General features: G+C 45.5%; 1 protein-coding gene across 5 annotated transcripts in view; it reads left to right on the forward strand.

The window, feature by feature from the left end:
* ST3GAL4 (ST3 beta-galactoside alpha-2,3-sialyltransferase 4) overlaps positions 1 to 13,731 on the forward strand; it is a 154,999-nt gene that overhangs the window by 114,866 nt on the left and 26,402 nt on the right. The window lies entirely within an intron of this gene.

Here is a 13,731-nt window from a genome sequence, read left to right on the forward strand (position 1 = left end):
CATCATTAAGAAAGGGATAGATAATAAGACAGAAAATATCATATTGCCTCTACATAAATCCATGGTACGCCCACATCTTGAATACTGCATACAGATGTGGTTGCCCCATCTCAAAAAAGATATATTGGAATTGGAAAAGGTTCAGAAAAGGGCAACAAAAATGATTAGTGGTATGGAACGGCTCCCATATGCGGAGAGATTAATAAGACTAGGGTTTTTCAGCTTGGAAAAGAGATGACTAAGGGAGGATATGATAGAGGTCTATAAAATCATGACCGGTGTGGAGAAAGTAAATAAGGAAGTGTTATTTACTCCTTCTCATAACACAAGAACTAGGGGTCACCAAACGAAATTAATAGGCAGCAGGTTTAAAACAAACAAAAGGAAGTGTTTTTTTCACACAACACACAGTCCACCTGTGGAACTCCTTGCCAGAGGATGTTGTGAAGGCGAAGACTATAACTGGGTTCAAAAAAGAACTAGATAAATTCATGGAGGATAAGTCCATCAGTTGCTGTTATCTAGGGTGGGCAGGAATGGTGTCCCTAACCTCTGTTTGCCAGAAGCTGGGAATGGGTGACAAGGAATGGATCACTTGATGATTACCTGTTCTGTTCATTCCCTCTGGGGCACCTGGCATTGGCCACTGTCGGAAGACAGGATACTGGCTAGATGGACCTTTGGTCTAACCCAGTATGGCCGTTCTTCTGTTCTTATGACCTCTGTGTTCAGTGAGGAGACTGCTGCAGGGCATGGCTTGTTACATTGCCGGGTCACGTGATGGCTGAGCTCAGTCTCACGTTGCCGGATCTTCCTGCCACTGCTGTGTTGGGGTAACAACACCCGCTGTGATGTGCACCTGTGACTGGGCTAGTGCATGCAGGGACTCTGGAAGCATCTATCTCATAGTTCCCAACACTGTGGCTGGGCTGCAGCAGGTATGGTGTACCTTCCCAATCTGAAGCACAGCAGTGTGGGATGCAGGAGGACTGGTTGAATCAATGCAGCTGCAGCGCTCATGGCTTCTGTGCCACAAGAAGAGAAATGGTTATACATTTTCATAGGTTTTAAGGTCAGATCACCATGGTGATCATCTACTCAGTTGCGGTCACTAGGGCAGATCTTCAGAAAGGCATCCAGTTTCGAACTTAGCCCCACTGATGCAGGAGTCTGAGTCACCAGTAGAGCTACTTCGAATGATGCCAGCTGCAGATCTGGGCCTGTATGTTTAACCCGCTGGTTGCATGCTATTGGTTTGGCACCAAGTCTTTCATTGGGGTCAGTTGTACTGAGGAACGTAATGGCATATTTCTGACAGAAGTAGTAGGGGAGGTTGTACATATGCCTAGGCAGACTTCTTACAGACTTGAAAAATAAGAGACACTTTTAATTGAGATGCCCAAGAAGATAATAAAGAAAAGTGCTCTGACGATATGATATGATTTTAGATTGACAGCTCTTTGGGGCAGGGACTACCTTTTTGCTGTGTTTGTACAGCACTTAGCACAGTGGGGTGCTGGCCCATGAGTAGGGTAGGTGCTACCACAATACAGAGAAGAATCATCATTGACCTCCCGGTGATCTTTGGATATGCACACGGGCTGGTTTCCAGAGTCCACCAGGCCGTGTGAAACCTGAGCTGTGCTCTTCTGCATTGATTCAATTACTCTTGCAGCTTAGTCGCATGATGACTTTTTTGTTTTGAGGATTAACTTTTGTGGTTTTTTTCCCATCAGAAGTGGCCATGAGTTGCACCCACAGGATTTTAGAGTGTGGCAAACAAATGGTTGTTTGCCAAGGCACACTGGATTATCGTTATCATAGATTGGATTACTCAAGGCGCTGTTTAAACAAATCCAAATAAACAGCTGAAGCAGGAGCTCATGCACATGCTTGTACATGGGCACAGTTTACCTGTCTCTTGTGCATAACTTTGCTGTGCCTCCTCTGGAACTAGTCCCCCGAGTTGAGGATCAACACCAGGCCTGGGCATCAATTAAGTCCCACTTAGCGGGCTTTTGTTGGCCTTCTGCATCTTTTTCTGGGACACAATCCAGGCCGTGCTTTATGGAATCCTTGCCATGGAAGATGCTATCCAACATAAGTGCTAACTGGCCATCTTAATTGGGAACTAGAGGGTGTGTTCGGGGAGGGGAAGTTTCTGAATAGTTGCTGTGTGTTTTTTGGCTGAAATATTCATATATCTAACTGGCTGATTTGCGTTAATAGGATTATATGTGGCTCTGCATATCTGTTACAAACAGGTTAAACTGCTTTATGGCAAGGGGTGCTGTCAGGGCTGGTAACCCAAGGTTTTATGCCATATAAAACCTCTTTTGTTTCAAGCAATGGACGGGCTGGATCTCCCCCTTTCCTTGAGGAGGAGGAGAGGCGTCAAAATCAAGAAGAGCAGCAGGGTGGGAAGTGTAAGAGAGAGGCCAGGCTATATTACAGCGAATCCGCAGGTTCTGAAAGAATGGGCAGTGTTGTTGTGGTGTTTGTACTAGGGCAGTGCAGGAGGTCCCCATCAGGAAGCCGTGCTGGAGTTTGTTGGGAAATTTTCTTAAGAACATTAGAGTGGCCACACTGGGTCAGACCAGTTCATCTATCCCAGTATCTTGTCTTCCAACAGTGGCTGGTGCCAGTTGCTTCAGAGGGAATGAACAGAGCAGGGCAGTCATCAAGTGATCCATCCCCTGTGCCATCTATTCCCAGCTTCAGGCAATCAGAGATTTAGGGCCACCCAGAGCATGGGGTTGCGTCTCTGACCATCTTGGCTAATAGCCATTGATGGATCTATCCTCCTAATCCTTTTTTGAGCCCAGTTATTTTTGTGGCCTTCACAACATCCCCTGGCAACAAATTCTGCAGGTCGACTGTGTGTTGTGGGTCCTTATGTTTGTTTTAAACCTTCTACCTAATAATTTCATTGGGTGGCTCCTGGTTCTTGGGTCATGAGAAGGGTAATCAACACTTCCCTATTCATTTCTCCACACCAGTCATGAATTTTTAGACCTCTATCATATCCTTTTTAGTCATCTCTTTTGTAAGCTGAACAGTCCCAGTCTTATTAACCTCTCCTCATATGGAAGCTGTTCCATACTCCCAATAATTTTTGTTGCCCCTCTCTGCACCTTTTCCATTTCTAATCTATCTTTTTTGAGATGGGCCACCAGAACGGCACACAGTAGTCAAGGTGTGGGCATACCTGATTTATATAATGACATTATGATAATATGGCAGTGAGTATCTATTCCTTTTCTAACGGTTCCTAACATTCTGTTCACTTTTTTGACTGCAATTTTGTGTTGGGCTGATGTTTTCAGAAAACTATCCACGATGACTCCAAGATCTCCTTCGGGGGTGGTAACAGCCAATTTAGACCCCCCCCCATTTTGTATGCATTGTTGGGATTGTTTTCCAATGTGCATTACTTTCATGTATCAAAATTGAATTTCATCTGCCATTTTGTTACCCAGTCACCCAGTTTTGTGAGATGCCTTTGTAACTCTTCACAGTCTGCTTTGGACTTAACCATCTTGAGTAATTTTATATCATCTGCAAATTTGCCACCTCACTGTTTATCTCCTTTTCCGGATCATTTATAAATATGCTGAACAGCACAGATCCCAGTACAGATCCTTGGGTGACCCTGTTATTTACTGCTTTTTCCATTGTGAAAACTGGCCATTTATTCCTACCCTTTTGTTTCTTAACTTTTAACCAGTTACTGATCCATGAGAGAACCTTCCCTCTTATCCCATGATGGCCTACTTTGCTTAAGAGCCTTTGGTGAGGGACCTTGTCAAATGCTTTCTGAAAGTCCAGATATGCTATATCACTGGATCACATGCTTGTTGACACCCACAAAGAATTCTAATAGATTGGTGAGGCATGATTTCCCTTTAGAAAAGCCATGTTGACTCTTCCCCAACATATCATGTTCATCTATATATCTGCTAACTGTTCATTTCTATGGTTTAAACCACAGTACTGAAATTAGGCTTACCAGCCTCTAATTGCCAGGATCGCCTATGGAACCTTTTAAAAAAATTGGCTTTACATAGCTATCCTCTAGTCATCTGATACAGAGGCTGATTTAAGCAATAGGTTACACACCACAGTTAATAGTTCTGCAATTTCATATTTGAGTTCCTTCAGAACTCTTGGGTGAATTCCATTTGGTCCTAGTGATGTATTACTTTTTAATGTATCAGTTTGTTCCAAAGCCTCCTCTACTGACACCTCAATCAGGGACAGTTCCTTAGATTTGTCACCTAACAAGAATGGCTTAGGTGTTGGAATCTCATTCTTAGCCTCTGCAGTGAAGTCCGACACAAATAATTCATTTAGTTTCTTAGCAACGGCCTTGTCTTCCTTGAGTGCTCCTTTTGTACCCCGATCATCCAGTGGCCCCACTGAATATTTGGCAGGTTTCCCGTTTCTGATGTACTTTTTTTTTCCTGTTAGTTTTTGTGTCTTTTGTGTCTAGTTGCACTGCAAATTCTTTTTTGGCTTGCCTCATTATACTTTTACAGTCTTGACTTGGCAGAGTTTATGCTCCTTTTTATTTTCCTCAGTAGGATTTGACTTCTAATTTTTAAAAAGATTCGATTTTGCCCCTAACTGCCTCTTTTACTCTGTTTAGCCATGGTGACATTTTTTGGCCCTATTACTGTTTTTTTTAAATTTGGGGTATACATTTAATGTGAACCTCTATTATGGTGTTTTTAAATAGTTTTCATGCAACTTGCAAGTATTACACTCTTCTGAGAGTTAAATAGAAATTAAAAGGAATAATCTTTCTCATATTTGCATAGTTTTTCTTGAAGTTAAATGCTACGGTGGTGGGATTCTTTGGTATTAAATTTACCGTAATTACAGTGTGGTCGCTATTATCGAGCAGTTCAGCTATATTCACCTCTTGGACAAGAACCTCTGCTCCACTTAGGACTAAATCAAGAATTGCCTCTCCCCTTGTGGGTTCCAGGACTAGCTACTCCAAGAAGCAGTCATTAATGGTGTGTGGAAATTTTATCTTTGCATCCTGTCTTGAGGTGACATGTTCCCCGTCAATATGGGGATAGTTGAAACCCCCTATTATCATTGAGTTTTCTGTTTCTGTAGCCCCTCTGGTCTCCATGAGCATTTCATGATCATGGTCACCATCCTGGTTAGGTGGTTGGTAATCTATTCTTACTGCTATACTGTTATTATTCAAGCGTGGAATTTCAATTCTATAGAAATTCTATTTCGACTAGTCATTTTTTTGTCAAAAGATCCCAATGCGTCAAAAACGAAGCTGTTCACCAAACGGCTGGATTTGACTCTCCCGACCTGAAAAACCGTTGAAGATTTTGAAATTGTTGAAATGTTTCTTTCTGATATTTTCGAAATGAAAAATTCTGATTTTCTGATTTGAAACTATGCCCCATTCAGAAACTTCAGTCAATCAGACAAACACAAACAAAAATGGCAACACCATTTGATTGCCCGGTTGATGGGGCCAAATGTCTCTGAATCTAAAGGGTTTGGCTGTGAAACTAGCTTCCAGTGGAGTTCAGACTAACCCTGATGCTGACTGCATTCGGATGCTCTGCAAAGCTGTTCCATTCAGACCCCCCACTCCCTCCAAATGTGTATACCCCAAGCCTAGCCCTCTCCTTCCACAGGACAGGGAGAAGAGCAGAAGATTTAAAGTCCACTAGGGACCTCGAGATGTAGCCATTAGTTACTTGGGAAGAGCTTGGATACTGCAACGATGGGTACTGAGATGCAGTATGCTGCTCTGTTGAGTCCTGCTCTCCATTCGCCCCTCCTCCTTGTTTGTTAATACTTTGCTCTTCTCACCAATGAATGTCAAAACACTTTACAGAAGCAAGTCAGAATATCAGCCCCATTTTACAGATGGGTGATGTGACTTCCCTAAGATCCCCCAGCGAGTCTGGAATAGATTCAGGTCTCCAAATTCACTGTCTAGAGCCCACTCCAATGGGTGTATTAGGCCATGACAAGGTGGCAATGAGCTACCAATGCAATGTGGCCATGAAAAAGGCAAGTGTGGTCCGAGGATGCATCCGGTGAGGTATTTCCAGTAGAAATAGGGACGTATTAATGCCGTTGTAAGAGACACTGGTGAGATCTCCTCTGGAATACTGGCTACAGTTCTGGTCACCCATGTTCAAGAAAGATGAATTCAAACTAGAACAGGCGCAGAAGAGGGCTACTAAATTGGTCAGAGCAATGGAGAGCTTATCTTATGAGAGGAGACTAAGAGCTGGGCTTGTTTAGCCTAGCAAAGCAGAGGCTCGGAGGGGATCTGATTGTTCTCCATAAATACATTGGAGGTACATGCCAGGGAAGCAGAAAAGCTACTGAAGCTAAAGGACGGTGTCGGCACAAGAACAAATGGGGCTAAAGTGGCCATGAGTAAATTTATGCTGGAAATTAGAGGCAGGTTTCTAACCGTCAGAGGGGAGAGGCTCTGGTACAGCTTCCCACTAGGAGCAGTGGGGGCAACAAACCGGACTGGTTTTAAGGTGAAGCAGGCTATGTTTATGAAGGGGATTATTTGATGGGGTGGTCTGGGATAGCAGAAGACTGGACTTGATGATCCAAGAGGCCCCTTCCAGTCCTATGTTCGTATGATTCTAGTAGGTGAGGGAATATCTTTTATTGGCCCAAGTTCTGTTGGCAGAGATGCGTTTTGGAGCTCCACAGAGCTCTTCTTCAGGTCAAACAAAAGTTTACCAGCAGAAGTTGGTCCAATAAAAGCTATTCCCTCACCCACCTGGTGTGTGTCACATCCTGGGACCAACAAGTCTGGAGCAACACAACGAACAAAATGACTAATTGTCACTCCTTATTTCATGCTCTGTGTGTGTGTGCTTCAGATTCCTTTCATCCACTACTCCAGTTCATTTGTTCATTCGCTTTACAGTTTAATTGTGTTTACTTCACATTTTATGTGCTATCCACGTTCTCTCTTGTTAAATGTTTCCTTGATTCAAGATTATAGGTTTGCTTTTAAAGAAACAAAGAAATTTATATGACGTGACTAAACAAAGACAGAGGTTGGCGGTGCCCGAAAGAGCGCAGGAATCCTTCGCAGGCTTGTTGCTAACCCCAATAATTCTTGACATTGCAACTGTGTAGCACTTCTCACCTTCAAAACGCTTTCCAGCCCACAAGCAATTAATTGCTTCCTACCCCTGGAAAGCAGGTGATATGCTAATCCTACAGCGGGAAATTTGACAAAACAAGGACTTTATGAGTGCGCCTTCTTCAATAAATTGGCCTGACTCTGCTCTTGTTTAGACCAGTGTCACTCCAATGAAGTCAGTGGAGTTGCTCATGATTTTCACCAGTGGCAGCACCAGTATAGTCACCTGCAGACACAGGTATTTGTATACACTACAGGTTTGTGTGTGGTGCGGGTCCATCTCGGGTGCTGATTTTTCTCTTGGTTACTCTTTTTCTTCCTTTGTGAAGGGTTTCCAATGAGATGAGAGCTGGTGAAGGGGCCAGATGGACCACCCTGGAGACCAAAGTGTTCCGTTTACCACCAGCTGTGCAGACACTGCAAAGGTGGTAACTGCCCCTACAGGATGCTTCTGTGCTGCTCCAGGGCCCAGCCCTAGGTGTCAGACCCCCGATACAGCCAGCCCTCGACTTATCTGCAGAGATGGCCGGCTGCTGCCAATTGTGCTTGTGGGAAATGGGGGCAAAATTGAGACCCAGCAAACTCATTTCACGTAGACCACTGAACGGCCACGGCTGGACATTCTGAGCTGCAGCCCAGTTTTCAGTCCTATTTATTGGTGTGTGAGGATCTGGTTAGGACGGCCCCAGAGTGCATGGATCTCAAACCTGCTACAGTGCAACAGAGCTGCATGTTATTTTTATGTTCTTGTCTTTCGGGAACTGCTCTTATCCCATCCCGTGGAGGAAGCATTGGGCTGGGAACAAACCAGGCTGGGACAATAAGAACCCAACTCTACTGGATCTTTTGGGGGGATGGGAAAGGGGACATTTGAGACAGCTCCATGAACTCAGTTTTCTTAGGAAGGTGGAATCCCATGGAAAGGTTTGTGCCTGGTGGCGTCTCCAGCCTCTGTGAGAGGAGGGGACATTTTGCAAGCTGAACCTTGCTCTTGAGAGCCTTCCATCCCAAGTGGGCGTGGGTAACAGGTATGTTGTGCAAAGCAGCTGAATGTGTAGAGGTTCGGTTGAACCCAGTGTCTTAGGCGGTGAGGTTCAGCGATCACTGGTTATTGTGTAGCACAATGACTTACAAAACAAACCTCACACGTCCCTCGGTCTTTTTTGATGCCATTCTTCATTTCGAAGCATTTTTTGCCATGGCTGTAGATTAGTAGGTGCAGTGTGTGGGTGGTTGGGATTACAGAGGAAGACTCTGGTCTAGTGACCAAAGCATGGAGCTGGAAGGCAAGGATCCGGGTTTTGTTCCTAGATCTCCCACTGATTTGGGGCTAGTCACTTGACTTCTATGCCTCACTTTCCCTGTCTGTAAAATGGGGACACTCCTACTGACCTACCGTTGAGGATGGGCTGAGGCAGAATTAGGGTTTGGTTAGCACAGTGAGTTCCTAGCAAAGAAATGTAGCAGAAAAGTGCCAATGTTCTATATTGTTTTAAGATCTCACCCTGGTGAGCGTTTTAGGTGGATCCATCCCACCATCAACCTCAGCCTAGATCAATCCACACAAGCGGTCCATTTCCTGGACACTACTGTGCTAATAAGCGATGGTCACATCAATACCACCCTATACCGGAAACCTACTGACCGCTACACTTACCTACATGCCTCCAGCTTCCATCCAGGACACACCACACGATCCATTGTCTACAGCCAAGCTCTAAGATATAACCACATTTGCTCCAATCCCTCGGATAGAGACAAGCACCTACAAGATCTCTATCAAGCATTCTTAAAACTACAATACCCACCTGCTGAAGTGAAAAAACAGATTGACAGAGCCAAACGAGTACCCAGAAGTCACCTCCTACAAGACAGGCCCAACAAAGAAAATAACAGAACACCACTAGCTGTCACCTTCAGCCCCCAACTAAAACCTCTCCAGCGCATCATCAGAGATCTACAACCTATCCTGAAAGATGATCCTTTACTCTCACAGATCTTGGGAGACAGACCTGTCCTCGCTTACAGACAACCCCCCAACCTAAAGCAAATACTCACCAGCAACCACACATCACTGAACAAAACCACTAACCCAGGAACCTATCCTTGTAACAAACCCCGATGCCAACTCTGTCCACATATCTATTCAAGTGACATCATCATAGGACCTAATCACATCAGCCATACCATCAGGGGCTCGTTCACCTGCACATCTACCAATGTGATATATGCCATCATGTGCCAGCAATGCCCCTCTGCCATGTACATTGGCCAAACCGGACAGTCTCTACGCAAAAGAATTAATGGACACAAATCTGACATCAGGAATCAAAATACTCAAAAACCAGTGGGAGAACGCTTTAACCTGTCTGGTCATTCAGTGACAGACCTGCGGGTGGCTATATTACAACAGAAAAACTTCAAAAACAGACTCCAAAGAGAGACTGCAGAGCTAGAATTGATATGCAAACTAGACACAATCAACTCCGGTTTGAATAAGGACTGGGAATGGCTGAGCCATTACAAACATTGACTCTATCTCCCCTTGTAAGTACTCTCACACCTATTATCAAACTGTCTGTACTGGCCTAGCTTGATTATCACTTCAAAAGTTTTTTTTCTCTTAATTAATTGGCCTCTCAGAGTTGGTAAGACAACTCCCACCTGTTTATGCTCTCTGTATGTGTGTATATGTATCTCCTCAATATATGTTCCATTCTATATGCATCCGAAGAAGTGGGCTGTAGTCCACGAAAGCTTATGCTCTAATAAATTTGTTAGTCTCTAAGGTGCCACAAGTACTCCTGTTCTTCTTTTTGCAGATACAGACTAACACGGCTGTTACTCTGAAACCTGTCATTAGGTGGATGATACACCCTGGTGCTCAGGGTGCACTCAACCCAGCTGCAAAGACTCCCTCCAGCTGTGTGGTTTCACTGGGCAATGAGACAGATGGGCAGTGACATTATGGGTAATTAGAGCACACCCTTTTGGGTGGGGTCCAGAGGCACACGGCAGAATGCCCGGTGAGTTTAATTAGCTGAGATTAAACTCACTGGCAGTGAACCCTTGCCCCTCCAGAAATGCACTTCCTGTCCGTGGTGGCCTAGCTGTAACATCAACCAGAAGGCCCAAGTCTGAACTTCCTCTCTGAACTTTTTCATTGCCAAATGCCCATGTGTTGATCCCCAAATGGCCTGTGAAAATGGTTTGGGTCTATCAGAAACCTGCCTGCCAAGCAAGATTCTATCCTTTCCTGCCAGCCTGCATAGTGGGCTGCTGGGAAACCAGCGCTTCCTGGGTCCACAGCTCCAGGGCAGCCTAGCCTTGTGGGCAGTGCCAGGCTGGAGACCCCAGAACTTCCTAGAGTCCAGAGCTGCAGGGCAGCCCTGCCATGCCAGAGTTTCCAGGCTTACTGCCTGAAAGCCCCGGCTCTAATCAGGATTGGCTCCCAGATCTGCAACAGGGAGCCAGGGGACTCTCAGGACTTTTAGACTTCCTGTCCTAGAGTTGCAGACCCCAGGAGCTCCAGCAGTTGCTGACTGAAATTTCTTGTCAGGTTCACAGCCCTAGTGAAACCGACAAGACTGTCAGTCAGGGGCTGCCCTGGTCCTGGGGTGCAGGTCTCGTTCGGGGTCGGTATTTCTGAAACAATTTGATTTTTTTGAGATTTGTGGCTCATGGGAAATTTTGAAAAAAATAGTTTAATGCCAAAGTGTGGAATGAAAGCAATCAAAATATTGACGTTTCGCAGGAACCAGAAATCCTTTGTTTTGGGCAGCTCCGTGGTGGAGTATCACATTGTTCAGCAGTGCCCCCTCCAGTTGATATGTTGAATGGCGCTTATGGGCTATGAAGAGAGTCATGTCTGGGCAGGAAAGAAGGTAGGCATGCACCATGTTGACCTGCAAAGTGGCCTCGCAGCACGGTGTAGGAGGTGTGGTGGCACAGGGGTAAGGCTGTAGCCTTTGATACTGGAGGGCGTGGGTTCCAATCCTGGTGTTCCTGTGGAGCAGCGTGGCCTTTTATCAGACCTAGATGGCTACAATGTTTCCCTTTTGGCCTTGGACTCCGGGTAGGTAAGGAGTGGGGAGAGTGAGATGGAGATAATTGCTGGCGTTAAACTCCTGTCCAAGGTGGGCGTGAAGAGGGAATCTTCCTCCAGGGCATATTTATCAGCAGAGACTGTCTGGAGCTGTTCTCTGGAGCATTAAGCAGGTATATTATCTGCTAGGATGGAGAAGGTATATACTGCACTCTCAATCCCCTGCAGTTGGTAAGGTCACCTTTGGCCCTTTGATACTTCTCAGGTGACTTTATCTGTGGCCTAGGGAGCCCTGCTGGTGGTCAGATAGTGAAAGGCTCAAGAGTTTGCTCATGGGAGGTGACTGTTGCAGATGGGTCCAGGCTGGAAGGGGACTGCGAGTTACCCCTCTCTGGTAGCTCTTCTCTGCCACTGGTGGGGCGTCGGGCATTGGCGCGCTTCGGTCCCATCTCTTCTCTGCACACAATAGCTTGGTCTCCTGAGGCTAGCAATACTGGAGTGTTGGGTTTAGTGCGTGGGTCCTGGCTGATGGTGGCCTGTGAAATACAGGAGGTCAGACAAGATGATCTAGTGATCACTTCTAGTCTTAAACGCTGCGATTCTTGAACACAGGGCAAAGAGCCAGGCCCTGCCCCAGGAAGATTAGGATTGAAGTACAAGGCAGGAGAGAATGGCTGGATACAGCCAGACAGGGGAGAACAAAGAAACAATGAGGGAATATTGGTGACAGGCAATGGTCACAGCACCCCAACTGATTGGATCCTGGCAAGTGAAGTATCCTCTTCCCTGCATATGGTGGTTCTAGATCCAGGATAAGGCTCGTTGCCAGGGCAATGCAGGGATAAACAGAAGAACAAAGCCTCTCTAAGCCTGTCCTTTTGGCACCTGTTCCCCAGCACTTACATTCACTTAGCGAAGGAATGAATCCCAGGGCATGTTACGGCTCTGAGGAGCCGCATGGTTATGAAATTAATTTGTTCCGTAATGATTCGTGGCGTATCCCAGCAACTCAGGAAGGGAATTGCTCTTAACGAGCTGTCTCTCTCCCCACCCCCCCACCCCCCGCCCTCTTGGAATAAAGGTGGCTTTAGATTAGTTTTGTTTGACTTTCGCTGGCCAAGGTGGTGACTGCTGAGTGAGGGTGGGGAGGGGAGTGAAATGAGGATTGTGTGGCAAAGTAAACATTGACCTTAGAGTGGTCAAGCAGTGGTGAGAGCTTAATCACCGGCTCCCAGTGCCCTGGAAGAGTTTTAGACTGCTCGGAACGTGAGAACACTCTGTGGTTTGTCTGGCCAATGACTAAAGAGCAGCAAGACGGATGCGTGGAGCCAGGGTCATTTTGGAAGAATGTCCTGGCCCGGTTTGCTGGCACCCTCCCCTGCTTCTCCAGAGGGGTGTCTGCCTCTGTGGAGATCCGCGGCAGCCTGAAGATTTCAAGGAAACATGACTTAATTATGGAATCGTTCAGGAACCCCAGTAATAAACCAAGTGACTGAGCTGTTGAAAATCACTCAGCTTGCAGACACCTGCTCTGAAAGAAGTAAACATGCTGTAGATGGGTGGGGAAGGCCTGCTTATTATATTTCCTTAATTAACCACAAAGAGATAATTAGGAAGGTGGTTTCAAAATATTTCCACTGAGATCTTTCACCCTGGTGCAGTCACCCGATGTGTCACAAGTCGGCTTCTGGAGCAGACGTATTTGGGAGCTCAGACTGCTGTGAGTGCAGAAGTCTTTAGAAAACATACAGCACCAGCCAAGCCTCTTTCCAAGTGGATGGCTGGATCAAAGGAATCTGGTTCTTTCCAAGTACGTGGCATCCATCATGATGTATGTTGCTTTAATACCTGCCTGATCTGCTTGGCTTCTTGGTGATGCGTCAGCATTGCAGCTGTCTACTTGGTTCAGGAGCTGCAAAGCACATCTGGTGCGCGGTGCAGACCCAGCGGCTGTCAGCCTGGGCGGTCGCTGTCTCTCACTTTACGTGTGTGTGTGTGTGTGTGTGTGTGTGTGTGTGTGTGTGTGTGTGTGTGTGTGCAGAATTATTTTTTTAAAATGTGAATTGAAAATGAAGGTGGCTTATCACTATGCGTACCTCATCTTGCAAAGTTAGGGCAAGGAAAAGTATTCGCGTCTAATTTATTTTGATAACAACATGGATAGAACTCTTCAATGGGGAAAACTTTCTCTGTGCAGTCTGAACTTATGACTCTTCATGTTTTTAACTCAGAACCTAATAAATAATCTATGTTTAATTGTACTATGCATCAGGGATTCCATGGGAAGTGAAGTACAGTTATTAGTCTTTATCTGCAATACCCTATGGAATAATATGCAGCTGTATAAATATAATGCTATGTGAATATGGATTAGAAGCGCATATGTATAGTTAGGTATTTTTAGTACTGTGAAAGTGCTTAACAATTGACCTACAGCATTTCATGGCACATAATGTTTGTGAACTATACCTGGAAACAGAAGCTCATATGTAAGACATCTGAAGTCCTATTTCTGTAACACAAT

The sequence above is a fragment of the Trachemys scripta genome, chromosome 21, assembly GCF_013100865.1.
Source record: "Trachemys scripta elegans isolate TJP31775 chromosome 21, CAS_Tse_1.0, whole genome shotgun sequence".
In the NCBI taxonomy this organism is placed as follows: domain Eukaryota; kingdom Metazoa; phylum Chordata; order Testudines; family Emydidae; genus Trachemys; species Trachemys scripta.